We start from the raw sequence: 5,694 nt of genomic DNA, 5'->3' as shown, positions 1-5,694 counted from the left end.
CAAAGCACATGGCTGGATAATCCTGTTTGTATCTGATTCCATAGTATGTCTGGTCAACATCTGGGCTGTATGTCGATGATGCATCAAGACCAGCTTCAGAATTAACTCTCGACTCTTATAGACTGACGCCTGTAGAGGAGACCACACTCACAGCATGTGTAGATGGTTGTATTTACCAATAGAGAACCTACTCTGAGATCAGATGTTCTAAAACCTGCTGAGTGTGAAATGAAATAGAACAAATAAGTCTTACACGAAAGCTTTTAAACATTGTTTGATAAATGGATGAAAGAGTTTCTGTCACCTAGAAGAACAACAGCCATGTTGCAGCTTCTCAACATGAATGAAGGATACATTCATTTCCATTGGCATTTAGAAAAACATTGTTTTTATCAGATATGCTAAGAACCAGCTTCAACCAACCTCATCTCCCTGTATGTTCGCTGAGTACCACATTGGTACCAGTGTGCCCTATGCATCCCAGAGTGGTATTCATGGTGTAGTGAACAGGGGTCCCAGGGGAAGGCCGGTGTTTCTGTAGCTGTCCACGCCCACTGCACCGAGCTCTCTGTCAGTCCCAGGACTCCGGAGGAGCTCTGAGGCTTCTCAAGTGCCTCACTGAGGATCCAGCGCTCTGATCCCTGAGTAATATGAATAATGCAACTACTTCCCCTCGACTCATTTACCTAACACATTTTAGTGGCCGGCCCATCTGAACACCTATTATGACATTTATCAAAAAAGTACACTCCTTTTTGCTCTTTAGAGTGATCAACCTCTTTGCCTCATTCAAATTTCTTGGTGGGCAATCTATCTCAACCCGTCAATGTTTTTGTTTTTGTTCTCAACCCCAATAGATCACCTATAATTCTATGAGCAACGGGTCAGACGATAGCAAGCCATTCATGTGCTGTGAAATAGGCAGGACAATTATCTGCTAATAGTCAATGTGTGCAATCTCTTGATGATATCGTAGTGTTTGCAGGCTAAGTGACCTCTTTGCTGCTCTTTCAATTAAGTGCTGCTCGCTGGTGGAATAATCTAAATTCTACCTCTGATCCAGGCTGGCTGCAATTTACAGTGGTGTAGATAGCAGGAGCTTCATATGGCCACTTCTCTGATAGCCGTCCATTTAGATGAGAACATGAAAGTGGGCCACACTTTCCTTCCTGCCGTAATGAGCTGAGAGTCAAACTGGCTGATGAGGAACCATTATGATCAGAGCACGCCATTGAGTAAAGCAAGCCTCATGGGCATGTTTACTACTGGAGAATACAATGTGTACGTGCATGCATGCATGTGTGTATAGAGGTGAAACGGATGTCTGCGATTTAAGTAATTTATTTATTATTTCAATAATCAGTTTATCTAACTTTACTTTATGTAATATTCTGAAGTTATAAGTTATTCAAACAAATAGTGGCCAACTTGCACTACATGACCAAAAGTATATAGACACCTGCTCGTCGAACACTAAAAAATCATGGGCATTAATATGGAGTTGGTCCCCATTTTGCTGCTATAACAGCCTCCACTCTTCTGGGAAGGTTTTTCACTAGATGTTGGAACATTTCTGCGGGGACTTACTTCTATTCAGCACAAGAGCATTAGTGAGGTCGGGCACTGATGTTAGGTGATTAGGCCTGGCTCGCAGTCAACGTTGTTCGATGGGGTTGAGGTCAGGGCTCTGTGCAGGCCAGTCAAGTTCTTCCACACCGATCTCGACAAACCATTTCTGTATGGACCTCGCTTTGTGCATGGGGGCATTGTCATGCTGATACAGGAAAGGGCTTTCCCCAAAATGTTGCCACAAAGTTGGAAGCACAGAATCATCTAGAATGTAATTGTATTCTGTAGTGTTAAGATTTCCCTTCACTGGAAGTAAGGGGCCTAGCCTGAACAACGAAAAACAGCCCCAGACCATTATTCCTCCTCCACCAAAACTTGGCACTATGCAGGTATCGTTCTCCTGGCATCCGCCAAAGCCAGATTCGTCCGTCCGACTGCCAGATGGTGAAGCATGATTCATCACTCCCGAGAACGCGTTTCCACTGCTCCGGAGTCCAATGGTGGCGAGCTTTACACCATTCCAACCGACACTTGGCATTGCGCATGGTGATCTTAGACTTGTGTGCGTCTGCTCAACCATGGAAACCCATTTCATGAAGCTCCTGATGAACACTTCTTGTGCTGATGTTGCTTCCAGAGACAGTTTGGAACTCAGTAGTGAGGGTTGCAACCGAGGACAGACGATTTGTATGCGCTACGTGATTCAGCAGTCGGTGGTCCCATTCTGTGAGCTTGTGTGGCCTACCACTTCGCGTCTGACTTGTTGGAAAGGTGGCATCCCATGACAGTACCATGTTGAAAGTCACTGAGCTCTTCAGTAAGCCCATTCTACTGCCAATGTTTGTCTATGGAGATTGCATGGCTGTGTGCTTGATTTTATACACCTGTCAGCAACGGGTGTGGCTGAAATAGCCGGATCCACAAATTTGAAGGGGTGTCCACATACTTTTGTATATATTGTGTATTTCATGAAAGAGCTGTTACACAATTCATCCTTTCCAATCTGAAATGGGTTTCTCCCACAGTCCTGGTGTGTGGAGACGGTTTTTATTATTATCTTGCAAATTGAATGAAGTGAGAGAAATCACAGAAAACAGTGTGATTCCTGAGTCTCTAAAAGGAAAAGGCCCTTGTTAAACAGCCCTATCGTGTCTGGGTTTCATTTAATTTGAGGGCAGAAGGGGAGAAAAATTGAAGTAATTAACGAGAACACCCTAGGAGTCTAGACTAGTCTACCAGAACATTATGAGTCTGCACGTCTGGGGACCCTAGATAATTACATTTTAGTCCAAGGAAGTGGCTTGAGTTTGATAATTGAGTCCATCGTTCTTTTGAAGTTGAACCTTTGTAGCCCAGTAGCTATCAATTGCAACAGTTTCTCTGCCAATAGGTAACAGTTACTCTGTAAAGAGACATACGTGTAGCGTGTTAGTAGTTGAAGTATCACTGAGATACTCCGAGGAAAAGTAGTGGAGGTCAACTAGGTGTAGCCTCCTGTTTGAAAGGACCCAGCTCAGAAGCATGTGCACAGATATGCATGGGGAATGTTTTGAAATAGACTATAGATTTAGCAGTGTTGGAAATTGAAGTAGTCATTTAGGTCAGGCTCTACCAAGGGGATGGTGTATGTGAAGCACATCAGATGACCACCTCCGAACATACAGTACGGTGGGCAGCAGCTGACCTGTGCAATGTGTGAGAGATGTATTCATGTGTGTGTGAATGTGTGTGTGCATGCTTAGGTGTGGCTGTGTGTGCGTGTGTGTGCGCGTGTGCGTGCGTGTGCGTGCGTGCGTGCGTGTGCGTGCGTGTGTGCGTGCGTGTGTGTGTGTGTGTGTGTGTGTGTGTGTGTGTGTGTGTGTGTGTGTGTGTGTGTGTGTGTGTGTGTGTGTGTGTGTGCGTATACGGGTAACTGTCAAAATAATGGAAACACTTGAGTAAATGAGGGATACAACGTTTATTGAAAGCAGGTGGTTCCACACAGGTGTGGTTCCTAAGTTAATTAAGCAATTAACATCCCTTCAAGCTCATGGCCGTGTATATAAATGCTGGGAAGGCCATTATTTTGGCTACCATGACTATGGCCCCGTAGGGTGATAATGCCCCCATCCACAGAGCACGAGTGGTCACTGAATGGTTTGATTAGCATGACAACTATGTAAACCATATACCAAGGCTGTTTCAGTCAACATATCTCAACACAATTGAACACCTATGGGAGATTCTGGAGCGGCGCCTGAGACAGTGTTATCCACCACCATCAACATAACACAAAATGATGGAATTTCTCAAGGATGAATGGTGTCACATCCCATTCATCCCAATATAAAATAAATACTACAAATACTGAGATATATTGTTTGCAAAAGTACATTATTTTATATTAATACAATTGCTCAGACAAAGAGATTTTATTTAACAATTAATACGGGGTTCTTTTGATGCAAAACCCACCACTGGTGTGCGTGGACAAAGAACTATATTTTCATGTCATCTGACCATTGCACCGGGTTCAATCGAAGTGCCAATATCGTTTAGCTTGATATCCTTAACTCCAGGCATTTACATTTGTTGGATTACATTAAAATAGAGCTCTTTGGTTGGTCTTTGATGTTACGGGGCTATTTTGCTTCCACTGGTCCTGGGGCCCTTGTTAAGGTCAACGGTATCATGACCTTTACCCTGTACTGGGCCATTTTAGCCAAAAACCTGGTTGCCTCTTCCAGGAGGCTGAAACTGGGCCGCAAGTGGATCTACCAGCAAGACAGTAACGCCAAGCACACATCAAAATCAACAAAGAGATGGTTCATTGACCACAAAATCAGTCTCCAGGACTTGAACCCCATTGAAAACCTGTGGTTTAATTGAAGAGGGAAGTCCATAAGAGCAGACGAAGGATATCAAGGATCTGGAAGGATTCTGTATGGAGGAATGGTCTAACCTCCCTCCCAATGTGTTCTCCTCGTAAAACAGTTAGAAAAAGGCTCAGTGCCATTATCCTTGCAAGGTATTGAACGGTATAGAAACAGGGGTGCCAATCATTTTGACCCCTATCTTTTTGAGAGATTTTTCGTTTTACTTGTTCTCTGAGCAACTGCATTCGTATAAACAAATATAACTTTCCCTTTGCGTACACTATGTGCCAGTATTTGTGTTATACATTTTACACAGTGTTTTCTGCTCATCATTATCAAGGGTGCCAAAAATGTTGGACCTGACCGTGTGTGAAGAGGCTGGGTTAGAATGTCAAGTGTGACGTAAAGAGGTCACATTAGTCGTGAGCACAGTACAATTTAAGGTTGTTCAAAAGGTAACACACAAATCAGATGTCTTGCAGATGCTGTCTTTGAGAGCAGAATAAAAAGCGCAGAATTAGTTTAAGGCCAATTGTATTTTTTATATTGCACTTATACAGGTGTGTAGGAGGAGGGAAATGTTGAACAGGCTCCCAACCACTGTCACTAAGGATACCACATTTTCACTTTTCAGCTGTAAAGAGTCATTTGCCTTGTACATGGACTCATCCAATGGTAATAATCCAGTGTGTCTGTTGAGTGTGAGCTTCTCTTCTGGTGAAACTGAAAACCAACATTTTCTACCCATTGCGTTATTGCAGTAAGGTCTCATCTGTCAAATCCTCATTGTGGATGGCTCTCTATACATGCTTGTTTTCCCTAGGCACCTTATGTGTTCTTCCTATCTTGTTCATCAATTGTTTTCCTGGGAGATCTACTTGGGGGCATTTTGTCCCCTGACAGGCCACATGTTTTCAATTAGCACCTGACTATGAGCAGACTGCAGCCTGGGAGCATCTCAGGTCTCCCAACATATCACATGGCTCTGCCTGTCTGCCGGGGGATTCTTATTCACACTTCCTCTGTTGCTCTGACACACACCATTAGGCAAACCACGACTGAAGAACCACGATAGATTCAATTACAAACCACGATAGATTCAATTACATTTTCATTAAACAAGAGGTTTCATTAAAGTAAGATTAGACTGAAGGGTAAAGAGTGGAATGAAGATATGAATTTAAACAAGGATAAATTACTTTGTCCATATTCCCGCTTTGCCCCCAAGTCCCTTTTCAAAGAGTGGGTCCCCTCAGCTCTCTAATGGTGG

This window comes from Oncorhynchus masou, chromosome 31, assembly GCF_036934945.1.
Source record: "Oncorhynchus masou masou isolate Uvic2021 chromosome 31, UVic_Omas_1.1, whole genome shotgun sequence".
Lineage (NCBI taxonomy): Eukaryota > Metazoa > Chordata > Actinopteri > Salmoniformes > Salmonidae > Oncorhynchus > Oncorhynchus masou.
This window is presented reverse-complemented; position numbering follows the sequence as displayed.